We start from the raw sequence: 17,477 nt of genomic DNA on the forward strand, positions 1-17,477 counted from the left end.
CGTTTGATTGCAGCACAGATCTCACACTGTTGAGTAACCTCTGTGATGGCCTCAACGGTCAGGTCCACCCCAGCCCTCGATCACGAGCCCATCTGGATGTGGCATCCCTCCCTAGATGTCCTGATGTTTCATGGGCCCATCGAGCTACATACAGCTCACCCTTACGTCCCCAGTCCAGGTCCACCTGAGCCACTTCAATTTTCAAAGCTCGAGCCACTTCTTCCTTGTTCTGACGTTCTTCAGTGGCACGATTCTTAGGCATGTGGGCATCTACATGACGTACCTTAGCAGCCAGGTGTCCTAGCCAGGCAGCACTATCTTGCCACAGGGTAGCAGCCCAGATAGGTTTACCTCTGCGCTGCCACTTGTTCTGTTTCCATTGCTGCAGCCACCCCCACAGAGCATTTGCCACCATCCAGGAGTCAGTGTACAGATACAGTGCTGGCCAATTTTCTCTTTCAGCAATTTCTAGGGCCAGTTGTAGAGCTTCACTTCTGCATACTGACTCAACTCACCTTCCCCTTCTACTGCCTTCACAACTTGTCGTGTGGGACTCCACACGGCAGCTTCCCACTTCAGACGGCCCCCTACCACACGGCAGGATCCGTCAGTGAACAACACCTACTGCTTCCTGTCTTCTGGCAACTCATTGTACGCTGGTGCTTCTTCAGCACGAGTTACCTCTTCTGTCAGCACTCCGAAATCCCTGCCCTCCGGCCAGTCCATGATCTCTTCCAGGATTCCCGGGCACTTGGGTTTCCCCATCCGAGTCTGCTGTGTAATTAACGCTACCCACATACTCCACGTAGCATCGGTTGCATGGTGTGTAGTGGGGATTTTCCCTTTGAACATCCAATGTAACACAGGTAGCCGTGGGGCCAAGAGGAGTCGTGCTTCTGTACCAACAACTTCTGAAGCGGCTCGTATCCCCTCATATGCTGTTAATATTTCCTTCTCAGTTGGGGTGTAATTGGCTTCTGATCCTTGATAGCCCCGGCTCCAGAACCCCAGAGGTGGACCTCGAGTTTCTCCTGGGGTCTTCTGCCAGAGGCTCCAGGTGAGCCCATGCTCCCCAGCTGCAGTGTAAGGTGTGTTTTGCACAGCTGGCCCAGTACGGACAGGCCCAAGGGCTTATGCACGAGCTGTTTCTTGTTTGACTTGTTCAAAGGCCTCTTGTTGCTCGGGGCCTCCCTCAAAAGCGTTCCTGTCCAAGTCACTTGATCTAGAGGACTCACAAGCTGACGATGAACAGAAATCCGATCATTGTGACTAGTGTATGCTACTTGTAAATACTTCCATCAATTCTACTGTTCTCTCAACCCTCAGGCCCCACGTTGGGTGCCAAAAAGGACTGCGGTGGTTTTTCTCGGGTGGGCAGCCGAGCTCCACCACAAGCGCTCTCTCACTCTCCGTCTCCTCAAAGAGGAAAGGGGAGAAAATACAACACAAAGAGCTCGAGGTTGGAGATGAGAATGGTTTAATGAAAGCGAGGGGGAATGGGGAGAAAAAGAAACCAAAGAAACAATAAGGCTGCGCGGAAGCACAGAGAGAAGGAAAAAGAAATATTCTCTACTTCCCATCAACGAGCCATGTTTGGCCACGCATGTCCTGGGAAGCAGGGCCTCAACAAGTTTGTTCAGCGGTTGTTCAGGAGGACAGCCCCTGAAGGGGAGGAAGGCTTTGCAGAGAGATCTTGACAAATCAGAGAGCTGGGCAATCCCCAAGCAGATGAGGTTTAGCAAGAGCGAGTGAGGCATTCCACGCCTGGCAAGGGGCAACCCTGGCGGTACGGACAGTCGGGGGGACGAGAGGCTGGAGCGCAGCCCTGCAGAGAGCGATCTGGGGGTTTGGGTCGATGGCAAGTTGAACGTGATTCAAGCACGGGCCCTGGCAGCCAGGAGGGGCAACCACATCCTGGGCTGCCTCCAGCACAGCATCGCCAGCCGGGCGGGGGCAGGGAGTGCTGTGCTCTGCTCTGCGCTCTTTCCGCATCGCCTCGAGTCCTGTCGTGTGTGCACTTTTGGGCAGCACACTAACAGAAGGACATCAAGTTCTTGGCGAGTGTCCAAAGGAGGGCTTCGAAGTGGTGAAGGCTCTGGAGAGTAAGATGGATGAGGAGCACATGAGGTCCCCGTGTTTGTTCAGCTCTGCTCTCTGGGGACACTGACAAAACTCGAGGGAATGGCAAGGAGATGGGCCAGCGGAGGGTCTGGCTGCAGGTGAGGAAAAGATTTTTCACCAACACGGGGCTTGGCCACTGAAACTGGCCTCCCAGTGAAGTGGTCATGGCAGCAAACGTGCTGGAGTTCACAAACTGTCTGGGAAGTGCTTTCAGGCACGTGCTTTGGTTTTGGGGGGTCACCCAGAGCAATGGGCTCTGAGGTCACCCAGAGCGCTGGGCTCTGAGGTCAGCCGGCAACGGGCTCTGAGGTCAGCCGGCAACGGGCTGTGACCTCACGGGCCTCGCTGCTTATCTTGGGGCGCCGTCAGAGCCTGGCCCAGCCTGGCTCGTGCCTGGACTCCCGCTGAGCGTGTGTGCGAGGCTTGGAGTGCCGAGCAAGGATCTCTGGAGAGAATTTGTTGGAGCTGTGCTGTGGGGCCGTCGGCAGCTGCTCTCAGTGCCCGTCCCCGCAGCCAGTGCCTGCGTTTCCCCGGCCCTGCCTGGCTCAGGCAGCCGGGGCTGTGCGCGGAGTGCTCGCAGCGGTGCAGGTGAGCTGTGCGGGGACACGTGCCCCGGGGCTGGCGTTGGGGTTTTGTCCTGCTGAGGGGCCGGGGCAGTGCCGCTGCCCGCTCCGGCACAGCCACTGAGCCTGGCCTCTCTCCTTCTTGCAGCACACAGCACCTGTGGCAGCGGCGCCAGCCAGGGGAAGCAGCTCCCCATCTGCAGCTCTCCCCAGCCCGCTGCAGCGAGCCGACGCCATGGCCAGTGAGGCCAAGGACGTCACCTGCCCTGTGTGCCAGGGGGCCCCCAAGGAGCCCAGCTACATCCTCCCCTGTCTGCACCACTTCTGCTTCGGGTGCATCATGCGCTGGGCCAACAGAAGCAGCACCTGCCCCCTCTGCAGGCAGCACATCACCTCCATCCGCTACTCCATCTGGGCGGAAGACGACTTCCTGGAGGTGCAGCTTGCCCCCGACGCAGAGGCCCAAGCTGACAGCCAGCAGGACGAGCAGGGGGCTGCAGAGCCGCTGCCCCAGCCTGCCGTGGGACGCCTCCTGCCCGAGGAATGGGCGGCCCTCTTCAGGGAGCACCTGGAAGTCCTCGGTCCGCTGCGCTCCTGGGTGCGACAGCAAGCCAGGGAGCTGTTCGACGCTGCCTGGTGGGACCAGGACATGCTGGAGGCCACCGTCATCGCTTGGCTGTGCCGCTGCGGGCTGGATGAGCAGGCCTTGGTGCAGGAGCTGCGGCCGTTGCTGCAGGGCCACACGCTGAGCTTTGTGCAGCGGCTCATCCCCATCATGCTGCAGACGTGCAGCGAGGAATACCTGGAGCACGTGGGCTTCCTGGAACCGCGTCCTGCCAGCCAGCTCTACAACGGCCCTGAGCTGGACCTCGAGGGCTCCCAAGACACCTGGGAGCCGGAGCTCCAGGGCTCCCAAGACACCTGGGAGCCAGAAGAGAGCCCTGAGGCCACCCCCAGCCCTGCTGCCTCCCCCCGGGACACTCCTGTCAGCATGCTGCTGTCCTCCAGCAGCCCGGAGGGTTCCGACCTCGAGGAGCTGCCCAGCACCTCCAGTGCTGCCCTGCGTGGGGGTCCTGGCCACCCGCCCACCGCACCCATCCCCGCGGAGCAAGAGGAGCCCTTCTCCGAGCCGCGACAGGCGGCAGAAGAAGATGCCGTGGTGCCGGGCTGCAGCCACGAGCCCTCTCCTCCTGGCCAGGGCAGGGACAGCTCACCTGGGGGGCCCCGGCGGAGGAGGAAGAGGAGGGCCGACAGCAACCCGGACTCTCCCCAGCCCTGCAAGAGGCCCCCGCGCCTTTAGCAGGGCACATCTGGGCTTGTCATACAAATAAAAAGTTGTCACCCTGACACAGACAGTGTCTTGGTCTTCTTCGTAGAATCACGCAATCCTACAGCCATAGAAACGCCGAGTGGCTCAGGTTGGAAGGGACCTTAAGGATCACCTAGTTGCACTCCCCCGGCCATGGCCAGGGATGCCACTGTGATGATATACGGCATAGTAATTCGTGTCAAGAAGATGGTTGATATTAATAAAGAAGGGGGGGATGGGGGAGTGTGGCCATGGGGGTCGGCAAGCCCCATGCTTGGTGGGAACATCCGACTCTTAACGATGAGGCCATCAGGAATGAAAAAGAGGTTAGAGGGGATACGGAAGGGTGATTCAGGAGACTGCATGCAGCCTCGGGTTGCTTGTTCTCCAGCCATGAAGGCATGGATGTTGCTGGGTGTTTGCCGTTGTTGTTAGATGCAAAGTTGTTTGACCAATGAAAAGCTGTTTTGGAAAAGGACTGCTGTGGGGACAAGGGTTTAAGAGGGGAGCCTGTCCTCAAGATGAAAAAGGCAACCCGATGAAGTTAGGGCATCAACAGAGAAGTAGCAAGAAGGAATGAAAAGGAACAGGCTAGCGGGACGCACACCAGGATGGGAACAGGCACACTGATCGCCTCATGAAGATGGCTTCGGCCAGACTCAGCAAACAGCTCCGAGAAGCTCGTCCAGAAAGTCGCTGCAAATGGGCGCACCGGAGCTGGGAAGAAGCTCAAGCTGAGAGAAGCGGAGCCGCGCACACAACTGCCCCTCGCTGGTCAGCAGTTGCGCGTTAGGGGGAATCGGACGTCCTTAGGAACAAAGACTGTCCTGGCAACCTTACAGCTTATTCTCCTTCTTACCAATCTGACAGTTTATGAGCCTGAAATATGGGACCAAACTGAGGTCAAGGTGTGGGATTGTGCAACTAAAACCGACAAGGTTGCAGCGGGATTGCTCGGCACCCGGCGAGCAGCCTCTGAGGCCTTCAAGAGCCATGTGGGCCCACAGTCAGACACGTGCGGTTTGCCAGACAGTGAGGGAGCTGCGCGCTCCTTTACTGATCCGGCTGCTACGCCATCGGCCCCAGAAAGAGCGTGCAGCCTCATCCATGGCAGGGCTTGGAGATGGCACGGGATAAAGCCCTCAAACACTGCGTCTGACTCTGCTTTGAGCGGGAGCTTCAAGCAGAAACCTCTGCAGTCACTTCCAACCCAACTACCGTATCCTCCTCCGCATTCACCAGCTCATTGGCTAGAAGCCAATGCCTTGCAAAAGGCACAAACCGCTTTCTTTTTATGGGGAAAACCTCTTTGGAGACAAAGATCTCATCAGCTGTCTGTCTGGGAAATTGCCTGAGCTCCAAGAGTTTGCTTTTCTCAGAGATATCAGCACCTCTACAAGTAGCAGGGGGAAGCACTTCGGTCCGACCACTTCACCTAAACCTTTCCACAAATTTTGTATCTAATACATCACACTCATGTCATGGGTGCTACAAATCACCCAGGGGAGATGGCAATGATTTGGGTGTTCTGGTGTCCCACAGACCTTGCTGAAGCTATTTGAAAATCATTTAAACAGTAAGGTAGGAATTCAAATTATTTCACTTCTTGCAAACACAGAGGAGTGGCTTTTAAAATGGGGGAGAAACTACAGCACAAAGAGCTCAAGGTTGGAGATGAGAATGGTTTAATGAAAGGGAAGGGGAATGGGGAGAAGAAGAAACCAAAGAAACAATAAGGCTGCACGGAAGCACAGAGAGAAGGAAAAAGAAAAATTCTCTACTTCCCATCAACGAGCCATGTTTGGCCACGCATGTCCTGGGAAGCAGGGCCTCAAAACGCGTAGCGGTTGTTCAGGAGGACAGCCCCCTCCCCCACGAGAGCCCCCCTTTCATTGCTGAGTGTGACATCAGGTGCTCTGGAATGTCCCTTGGGTTGGGTTAGGGCAGCTGCCCTGGCGATGGCCCCTCCCCATCACTTGCCCACCCGCAGGCTGCTGGCTCCTGGGGGCTTGGAAGGAGTCCTGATGCTGTGCCAGCACTGGGCAGCAATAGGCACAACACTGCAGTGACAGCAGTGCTGTTCCAGCTACGAGTGCAGAGCACAGCACTCTGTGGGCTGCTGCAGGGAAAGGTGACTCCAGCCCAGACAGACCCAGCACAACCTCCACCCCTTAGTCCAGAACATGCGTGTCACACTCAGGTCCCACATAGATTAGAATACAGATACACTCATCACCAGTGTTCTCTGGCCATTAACGTACGGATACATCTGCACTTCTTTTCATTCCACAGGTCTTTCCCAAAAAGAATCTTCAAAACATGGAAACACGATGGTTTCAGCTTCATCTGTCAAAGTGGTCAAACAGGGCAGGCGAAGTTGGTTTCCTTGACACCAGCCCCAGCTCAGCTCACATCGCTGTTGCACTGCCAGGTTCCTTGCAAAGTTGACCCGTCGCCGCTTCTGCAGTGTCCGACTACACCACATAACTTGGATTACAGATTAATTGTCTCCCAATGCTTAATCTCCTTCGGGCACACACCTCATATCCCCATCTTTCTGCATCACCCACCAGGTACACCCTGGTCGTTGGGAGAAGACAATCCCACGAGTGGGGTTGCCTTTTCCAGGGGAAGGGGCAACGCACACCGCCTTCCCCATCCACTTCCCCACATGCACTACGGGGACTTGAGCTTCTCCCTCAGTGTGCAGGGGTTTTGTTTCGGCAGGACCAGGACGGCTGTCAAACCCCCTGTTGTTAACTAGCCAAGTGGCCTCTGCTGGATTTCTATCCCAAGGTTTCCACGTCCCAGCACCCAATGCTCGCACCATAGTTTTTAACAGTCCATTGTACCTCTCCACGTTCCCAGAGGCTTGTGGGTGATCAGGGATGTGATCCACCCACTCAGTGCCATGCCTCTTGGCCCAGGCGGTGACCAAATTGTTTCGGAAGTGACTCCCATTGTCGGCCTCAATCCTCCCTCGTGTACCATGTCGCCACAGCACTTGCCTTTCCAGGCCCAAGCTAGTGTTTTGGGCCGTGGCATGCTTTACTGGATATGTGTCCAGCCACCCAGTAGTTGCTTCTACCATGGCAAGTACGGACCGTTTGCCTTGGCGGGTTGGTGGGAGTGGTGCGATGTAGTCAATCTGCCAGGCCTCACCACACCAAAATCCAAGACATCTCCCCCTGTTCCAGGGAGACTTTACCCTCATGGCTCGTTTGATTGCAGCACAGATCTCACACTGTTGAGTAACCTCTGTGATGGCCTCAACGGTCAGGTCCACCCCAGCCCTCGATCACGAGCCCATCTGGATGTGGCATCCCTCCCTAGATGTCCTGATGTTTCATGGGCCCATCGAGCTACAAACAGCTCACCCTTACGTCCCCAGTCCAGGTCCACCTGAGCCACTTCAATTTTCAAAGCTCGAGCCACTTCTTCCTTGTTCTGACGTTCTTCAGTGGCACGATTCTTAGGCATGTGGGCATCTACATGACGTACCTTAGCAGCCAGGTGTCCTAGCCAGGCAGCACTATCTTGCCACAGGGTAGCAGCCCAGATAGGTTTACCTCTGCGCTGCCACTTGTTCTGTTTCCATTGCTGCAGCCACCCCCACAGAGCATTTGCCACCATCCAGGAGTCAGTGTACAGATACAGTGCTGGCCAATTTTCTCTTTCAGCAATTTCTAGGGCCAGTTGTAGAGCTTCACTTCTGCATACTGACTCAACTCACCTTCCCCTTCTACTGCCTTCACAACTTGTCGTGTGGGACTCCACACGGCAGCTTCCCACTTCAGACGGCCCCCTACCACACGGCAGGATCCGTCAGTGAACAACACCTACTGCTTCCTGTCTTCTGGCAACTCATTGTACGCTGGTGCTTCTTCAGCACGAGTTACCTCTTCTGTCAGCACTCCGAAATCCCTGCCCTCCGGCCAGTCCATGATCTCTTCCAGGATTCCCGGGCACTTGGGTTTCCCCATCCGAGTCTGCTGTGTAATTAACGCTACCCACATACTCCACGTAGCATCGGTTGCATGGTGTGTAGTGGGGATTTTCCCTTTGAACATCCAATGTAACACAGGTAGCCGTGGGGCCAAGAGGAGTCGTGCTTCTGTACCAACAACTTCTGAAGCGGCTCGTATCCCCTCATATGCTGTTAATATTTCCTTCTCAGTTGGGGTGTAATTGGCTTCTGATCCTTGATAGCCCCGGCTCCAGAACCCCAGAGGTGGACCTCGAGTTTCTCCTGGGGTCTTCTGCCAGAGGCTCCAGGTGAGCCCATGCTCCCCAGCTGCAGTGTAAGGCGTGTTTTGCACAGCTGGCCCAGTACGGACAGGCCCAAGGGCTTATGCACGAGCTGTTTCTTGTTTGACTTGTTCAAAGGCCTCTTGTTGCTCGGGGCCTCCCTCAAAAGCGTTCCTGTCCAAGTCACTTGATCTAGAGGACTCACAAGCTGACGATGAACAGAAATCCGATCATCGTGACTAGTGTATGCTACTTGTAAATACTTCCATCAATTCTACTGTTCTCTCAACCCTCAGGCCCCACGTTGGGTGCCAAAAAGGACTGCGGTGGTTTTTCTCGGGTGGGCAGCCGAGCTCCACCACAAGCGCTCTCTCACTCTCCGTCTCCTCAAAGAGGAAAGGGGAGAAAATACAACACAAAGAGCTCGAGGTTGGAGATGAGAATGGTTTAATGAAAGCGAGGGGGAATGAGGAGAAAAAGAAACCAAAGAAACAATAAGGCTGCGCGGAAGCACAGAGAGAAGGAAAAAGAAATATTCTCTACTTCCCATCAACGAGCCATGTTTGGCCACGCATGTCCTGGGAAGCAGGGCCTCAACAAGTTTGTTCAGCGGTTGTTCAGGAGGACAGCCCCTGAAGGGGAGGAAGGCTTTGCAGAGAGATCTTGACAAATCAGAGAGCTGGGCAATCCCCAAGCAGATGAGGTTTAGCAAGAGCGAGTGAGGCATTCCACGCCTGGCAAGGGGCAACCCTGGCGGTACGGACAGTCGGGGGGACGAGAGGCTGGAGCGCAGCCCTGCAGAGAGCGATCTGGGGGTTTGGGTCGATGGCAAGTTGAACGTGATTCAAGCACGGGCCCTGGCAGCCAGGAGGGGCAACCGCATCCTGGGCTGCCTCCAGCACAGCATCGCCAGCCGGGCGGGGGCAGGGAGTGCTGTGCTCTGCTCTGCGCTCTTTCCGCATCGCCTCGAGTCCTGTCGTGTGTGCACTTTTGGGCAGCACACTAACAGAAGGACATCAAGTTCTTGGCGAGTGTCCAAAGGAGGGCTTCGAAGTGGTGAAGGCTCTGGAGAGTAAGATGGATGAGGAGCACATGAGGTCCCTGTGTTTGTTCAGCTCTGCTCTCTGGGGACACTGACAAAACTCGAGGGAATGGCAAGGAGATGGGCCAGCGGAGGGTCTGGCTGCAGGTGAGGAAAAGATTTTTCACCAACACGGGGCTTGGCCACTGAAACTGGCCTCCCAGTGAAGTGGTCATGGCAGCAAACGTGCTGGAGTTCACAAACTGTCTGGGAAGTGCTTTCAGGCACGTGCTTTGGTTTTGGGGGGTCACCCAGAGCAATGGGCTCTGAGGTCACCCAGAGCGCTGGGCTCTGAGGTCAGCCGGCAACGGGCTCTGAGGTCAGCCGGCAACGGGCTGTGACCTCACGGGCCTCGCTGCTTATCTTGGGGCGCCGTCAGAGCCTGGCCCAGCCTGGCTCGTGCCTGGACTCCCGCTGAGCGTGTGTGCGAGGCTTGGAGTGCCGAGCAAGGATCTCTGGAGAGAATTTGTTGGAGCTGTGCTGTGGGGCCGTCGGCAGCTGCTCTCAGTGCCCGTCCCCGCAGCCAGTGCCTGCGTTTCCCCGGCCCTGCCTGGCTCAGGCAGCCGGGGCTGTGCGCGGAGTGCTCGCAGCGGTGCAGGTGAGCTGTGCGGGGACACGTGCCCCGGGGCTGGCATTGGGGTTTTGTCCTGCTGAGGGGCCGGGGCAGTGCCGCTGCCCGCTCCGGCACAGCCACTGAGCCTGGCCTCTCTCCTTCTTGCAGCACACAGCACCTGTGGCAGCGGCGCCAGCCAGGGGAAGCAGCTCCCCATCTGCAGCTCTCCCCAGCCCGCTGCAGCGAGCCGACGCCATGGCCAGTGAGGCCAAGGACGTCACCTGCCCTGTGTGCCAGGGGGCCCCCAAGGAGCCCAGCTACATCCTCCCCTGTCTGCACCACTTCTGCTTCGGGTGCATCATGCGCTGGGCCAACAGAAGCAGCACCTGCCCCCTCTGCAGGCAGCACATCACCTCCATCCGCTACTCCATCTGGGCGGAAGACGACTTCCTGGAGGTGCAGCTTGCCCCCGACGCAGAGGCCCAAGCTGACAGCCAGCAGGACGAGCAGGGGGCTGCAGAGCCGCTGCCCCAGCCTGCCGTGGGACGCCTCCTGCCCGAGGAATGGGCGGCCCTCTTCAGGGAGCACCTGGAAGTCCTCGGTCCGCTGCGCTCCTGGGTGCGACAGCAAGCCAGGGAGCTGTTCGACGCTGCCTGGTGGGACCAGGACATGCTGGAGGCCACCGTCATCGCTTGGCTGTGCCGCTGCGGGCTGGATGAGCAGGCCTTGGTGCAGGAGCTGCGGCCGTTGCTGCAGGGCCACACGCTGAGCTTTGTGCAGCGGCTCATCCCCATCATGCTGCAGACGTGCAGCGAGGAATACCTGGAGCACGTGGGCTTCCTGGAACCGCGTCCTGCCAGCCAGCTCTACAACGGCCCTGAGCTGGACCTCGAGGGCTCCCAAGACACCTGGGAGCCGGAGCTCCAGGGCTCCCAAGACACCTGGGAGCCAGAAGAGAGCCCTGAGGCCACCCCCAGCCCTGCTGCCTCCCCCCGGGACACTCCTGTCAGCATGCTGCTGTCCTCCAGCAGCCCGGAGGGTTCCGACCTCGAGGAGCTGCCCAGCACCTCCAGTGCTGCCCTGCGTGGGGGTCCTGGCCACCCGCCCACCGCACCCATCCCCGCGGAGCAAGAGGAGCCCTTCTCCGAGCCGCGACAGGCGGCAGAAGAAGATGCCGTGGTGCCGGGCTGCAGCCACGAGCCCTCTCCTCCTGGCCAGGGCAGGGACAGCTCACCTGGGGGGCCCCGGCGGAGGAGGAAGAGGAGGGCCGACAGCAACCCGGACTCTCCCCAGCCCTGCAAGAGGCCCCCGCGCCTTTAGCAGGGCACATCTGGGCTTGTCATACAAATAAAAAGTTGTCACCCTGACACAGACAGTGTCTTGGTCTTCTTCGTAGAATCACGCAATCCTACAGCCATAGAAACGCCGAGTGGCTCAGGTTGGAAGGGACCTTAAGGATCACCTAGTTGCACTCCCCCGGCCATGGCCAGGGATGCCACTGTGATGATATACGGCATAGTAATTCGTGTCAAGAAGATGGTTGATATTAATAAAGAAGGGGGGGATGGGGGAGTGTGGCCATGGGGGTCGGCAAGCCCCATGCTTGGTGGGAACATCCGACTCTTAACGATGAGGCCATCAGGAATGAAAAAGAGGTTAGAGGGGATACGGAAGGGTGATTCAGGAGACTGCATGCAGCCTCGGGTTGCTTGTTCTCCAGCCATGAAGGCATGGATGTTGCTGGGTGTTTGCCGTTGTTGTTAGATGCAAAGTTGTTTGACCAATGAAAAGCTGTTTTGGAAAAGGACTGCTGTGGGGACAAGGGTTTAAGAGGGGAGCCTGTCCTCAAGATGAAAAAGGCAACCCGATGAAGTTAGGGCATCAACAGAGAAGTAGCAAGAAGGAATGAAAAGGAACAGGCTAGCGGGACGCACACCAGGATGGGAACAGGCACACTGATCGCCTCATGAAGATGGCTTCGGCCAGACTCAGCAAACAGCTCCGAGAAGCTCGTCCAGAAAGTCGCTGCAAATGGGCGCACCGGAGCTGGGAAGAAGCTCAAGCTGAGAGAAGCGGAGCCGCGCACACAACTGCCCCTCGCTGGTCAGCAGTTGCGCGTTAGGGGGAATCGGACGTCCTTAGGAACAAAGACTGTCCTGGCAACCTTACAGCTTATTCTCCTTCTTACCAATCTGACAGTTTATGAGCCTGAAATATGGGACCAAACTGAGGTCAAGGTGTGGGATTGTGCAACTAAAACCGACAAGGTTGCAGCGGGATTGCTCGGCACCCGGCGAGCAGCCTCTGAGGCCTTCAAGAGCCATGTGGGCCCACAGTCAGACACGTGCGGTTTGCCAGACAGTGAGGGAGCTGCGCGCTCCTTTACTGATCCGGCTGCTACGCCATCGGCCCCAGAAAGAGCGTGCAGCCTCATCCATGGCAGGGCTTGGAGATGGCACGGGATAAAGCCCTCAAACACTGCGTCTGACTCTGCTTTGAGCGGGAGCTTCAAGCAGAAACCTCTGCAGTCACTTCCAACCCAACTACCGTATCCTCCTCCGCATTCACCAGCTCATTGGCTAGAAGCCAATGCCTTGCAAAAGGCACAAACCGCTTTCTTTTTATGGGGAAAACCTCTTTGGAGACAAAGATCTCATCAGCTGTCTGTCTGGGAAATTGCCTGAGCTCCAAGAGTTTGCTTTTCTCAGAGATATCAGCACCTCTACAAGTAGCAGGGGGAAGCACTTCGGTCCGACCACTTCACCTAAACCTTTCCACAAATTTTGTATCTAATACATCACACTCATGTCATGGGTGCTACAAATCACCCAGGGGAGATGGCAATGATTTGGGTGTTCTGGTGTCCCACAGACCTTGCTGAAGCTATTTGAAAATCATTTAAACAGTAAGGTAGGAATTCAAATTATTTCACTTCTTGCAAACACAGAGGAGTGGCTTTTAAAATGGGGGAGAAACTACAGCACAAAGAGCTCAAGGTTGGAGATGAGAATGGTTTAATGAAAGGGAAGGGGAATGGGGAGAAGAAGAAACCAAAGAAACAATAAGGCTGCACGGAAGCACAGAGAGAAGGAAAAAGAAAAATTCTCTACTTCCCATCAACGAGCCATGTTTGGCCACGCATGTCCTGGGAAGCAGGGCCTCAAAACGCGTAGCGGTTGTTCAGGAGGACAGCCCCCTCTCCCACGAGAGCCCCCCTTTCATTGCTGAGTGTGACTTCAGGTGCTCTGGAATGTCCCTTGGGTTGGGTTAGGGCAGCTGCCCTGGCGATGGCCCCTCCCCATCACTTGCCCACCCGCAGGCTGCTGGCTCCTGGGGGCTTGGAAGGAGTCCTGATGCTGTGCCAGCACTGGGCAGCAATAGGCACAACACTGCAGTGACAGCAGTGCTGTTCCAGCTACGAGTGCAGAGCACAGCACTCTGTGGGCTGCTGCAGGGAAAGGTGACTCCAGCCCAGACAGACCCAGCACAACCTCCACCCCTTAGTCCAGAACATGCGTGTCACACTCAGGTCCCACATAGATTAGAATACAGATACACTCATCACCAGTGTTCTCTGGCCATTAACGTACGGATACATCTGCACTTCTTTTCATTCCACAGGTCTTTCCCAAAAAGAATCTTCAAAACATGGAAACACGATGGTTTCAGCTTCATCTGTCAAAGTGGTCAAACAGGGCAGGCGAAGTTGGTTTCCTTGACACCAGCCCCAGCTCAGCTCACATCGCTGTTGCACTGCCAGGTTCCTTGCAAAGTTGACCCGTCGCCGCTTCTGCAGTGTCCGTCTACACCACATAACTTGGATTACAGATTAATTGTCTCCCAATGCTTAATCTCCTTCGGGCACACACCTCATATCCCCATCTTTCTGCATCACCCACCAGGTACACCCTGGTCGTTGGGAGAAGACAATCCCACGAGTGGGGTTGCCTTTTCCAGGGGAAGGGGCAACGCACACCGCCTTCCCCATCCACTTCCCCACATGCACTACGGGGACTTGAGCTTCTCCCTCAGTGTGCAGGGGTTTTGTTTTGGCAGGACCAGGACGGCTGTCAAACCCGGATGGGGGAGTGTGTCCATGGGGGTCGGCAAGCCCCATGCTTGGTGGGAACATCCAACTCTTAACGATGAGGCCATCAGGAATGTAAAAGGCTTTAGAGGGAATACAGAAGGTTGATTAAGGTGACACCATTCCATCTCAGGTTGCTTGTTTTCCCACTATTAAGGCATGAATGTTGCTGGGGGTTTGCTGGTTGAAACTCTTAAAATTTGCTGTTTAATATTATATGATAATCACATTATTAATGTGGTCCCAAGGGTTCACTAAGCGCGGGAAGAGGTGTCGTTGCATGCACTGGTTTTGATCATTTTTTGTTGTGGTCAGGAACGTTGTGGAGGGCAGAGCATGCACATAAGTAGAGGGAGGCGGTCAGGGCCGCCCTGTGGTCGGGACGAGATCCAGGAACCCGCGGGTGGTCAGGGAGCCTTCATCCCTACAACCCAAAAGACACTATGAAGGCGCCAAAAGGAGGAGTTTGTGAAAATACTAATTGTTATACCAAGCAGGGATGGGTCATACATATGTATAGGCATACTCAGGTTTCTTATGAATATGTAAAAGCAGTGTTACCTATATTTTAGAAAGCTCAATGGTTGAGTGTGTGTGTTGGTAGAGCGTAGGCTCCCTGTGAACCCAGCACAGTTTACTTGCCTTTTATAAACACTGCTAAATTCAGATTGAGTTGTATCTTCATTTATAACACTCAACAAGCCTGGAGAATGGTATCAAAGGTCAGCTTGTTCTCCCATTTTTGGCACCCTCACTTCAGGTGCTGGAAAACTCCGTGGCTTCAGCTTGTCACTTCTGATGCACTTCTGTGAGTTGTAACAGGTCAAACTGGTCTCTGAAATGACATTAAACCACTGGAACAAAAACATATCCAAAACTGCATTTGAATTTAACCAAATGTCTGAAAATTTGGCCTCTGTAAAGCAAGTGATATAGCAAGCCTTACTGCAGCAGTTTACTCATTAAACAGATTGGAATAACAAGTGGGGCTAATTTTTACTGACATTTCCTCTTCTTAGCTTTCAGGTGGCTCTGCAGGATTCACAGTGGGCCTGGTGCATTCACTCAAAACCCTCAAGTTTTCCAGCAGGTTGGCTGTTCCCCGAGGCTTGCATCAGATCCAGACAGGGTTTGTTGTGCACCACCTTCAGAAGGCTGAAAAAGCTTCTGTTTTTGTTAAAAGAAATGAGAGAGGCATAGAGCAGCACAACCAGCACCGACAGTGAGTGAGGGAGAAACATTTATGCTTCATCCAATGAAAGAAAGAAGGATCATGAAGTGGGAGATTTATCTTCTCCTTGTGAAGCAACTGGAAAGTGTTACCTCCTGCTCTGAGCCTAGGGTGATGTGGAAAAAGATGAGGAAATATTGAAATCATGTGTGTTTTTTTTCAGCAGGTTAAAGTTATCAAGCCTATTTCTTAGTTGTCAAGCCCCTGTTCATAAGAGCAAATTCCTAAAACCCTGCTCAGAGTAAACCTTTGGCAATGTATCAGCATGCTGGAATGGCACTGGAGCTGCCAGTGCTTGAGGCTGCTATGGAATCACTAGTTTGCTTTTCAGTTTTGAGATGAAAAATTGTATGTCTTTCAAAGTCAAATACAACAGAATTCTGTTGGCAGATTTTAACTAGAAATCTAACTATCTGATTGATGAGCAAAATCAAATAGAGTTTTCTAAGCAGTTAGTATGAAACTGCTCACATTATGTTTCATTCTGGGGTTTTGATTCATTTGTTTTTGTTAGAACCTCCTCTGGCACTTGTTTTGGGAAACAACAGATGAGGAATTCATAGAAAATGATCTAATTTGGGCCAAGAACACCCTCCAGGAGCAGGAGGTGTCCACCAGCTGTAGTGAACACTCATCTGGCCCCTTCTGGAGCACTCAAGGAGGGTAAAGAGACAAAGAGCTGGTCCTAAATAGAACATGTTTTTATGTGTAGGAAGTAAAGCATTTTCAAAGGCCATGACATAAATTTAAGAAGCCAGAGCTCATTAACTTTGATCTTGTAGCAGTGCTTATTCATTAAAATGACAGGCAGTATAATTATTTCCTGAAAGGTGAAAATAGAAGAGAATCTGTGATCTACGGTTAAGTGAGAAAAGTACGGAATAAGACAATTAGGTTGTTGCTAACCAATTGCAGGAGAGCCAAGAATGAACACGCTGAAATTAAACATGTTTTACATTATATGTGTAATACAGTTATACATGTGTCTCCTTCTCCATAAGGAAGCAAGATGCATACATAACATACACCTGGATGTAACTTCAGTATCCCGTGGTTGATGCTAGAAGATGGCTTAGGCTATATATATAGGCTATATATATATAGCTAACCGAGCTAATGTCGGTTTTGAAAATATTTTTGGACATGCTATGTAAGGGATGATCTAAATCTTCTCTGCTACCTCTAGCAGAGACCTACACCATGCGACTTCTACTTTTGACACCTGGACATTCTGACAGAAAATGAAAGGTACCTCAGAGTGCACGGCGTGGGGCCCAGGCTGCATTTATCGATCTCCCAGCACAGTGACTTGGCTGGCCTCAGTACTCCAGCTGTATTAATGCAGTAATTAGTACATGCTACACATAGAAATGCAATGGTAGGTCTGATGAACTACAACATTGCCTAACACTGTCCCAACCAGTAAGGCCCTGAAGCTGGATGCCTGAGTTTTGCCTCATTTTGTTAGTTCAGCTCTGAGTTCTTAAAAACAGTTGCTTTTGTCTTGCAGCACAAGTTTCCTGGTAGCTCTTGACGTTGACTTGTCAGTCAATCACATGTAGGCTGCGTTGGATGAGAATTCTAATTTTTTCCTGTAACTGTGCTCAATGTCTGCCATTCTGTTTAACTCAAAATTCTTGCAAACAGGTTTGTGAGCTGTCAGTAATCACTATGCAGAGAAATTTCTCCTAAAAGTCTGTTTCCCTCGGAAAGGAGTGTTTCTAGGCAGGGCGATGGCGCTCTAAGATCACAGTTCACTTTATCCAGCTGTGAACTGCCAAAGCTACGGACTGCGACCTGTATGTGCCACACCACAAATGCTGTTCCTTCCAGTCTTTGAATTATTCCATCAACTTTAAAACTCTTTCTTACACTGATAGCGTAATGATGTTTCCAGCCTTTGCTTTTTCCTCCACATTCTTCTGCAAGACCCTTTCCCCGCAGCACTTATTCTTCCATTTACCATTGTAAAAACAGAGTGACTTTTCTTTCTGTAGTCAGCAGAGGGAGCTTTGTCACTTCTGCTTTTGAGGCCGGCTCTGTGCTTGTGTGAAGAACTACAGTTCTGCTAGACTTCTGCTAGACGGCGGGGACTTCGCTCACGTGATAGAGCACCGAAGCCAGGCAAAGAACATAGGGTTTGGTGTTTTGAATGGACTTTTTCGTCATTTTTACGTTGTTTAGTTCACATAAGTTAGATTCTTTTAGTTCACAGGAGTTAGATTCTCATGCCCTACCATTTCTTTAAAAGATTCTGGCACAGTGACAGTCACATAAGAAGTTT

This window comes from Aythya ferina (genome assembly GCF_964211825.1).
Source record: "Aythya ferina genome assembly, chromosome: Z".
Classification (NCBI taxonomy): Eukaryota; Metazoa; Chordata; class Aves; order Anseriformes; family Anatidae; genus Aythya; species Aythya ferina.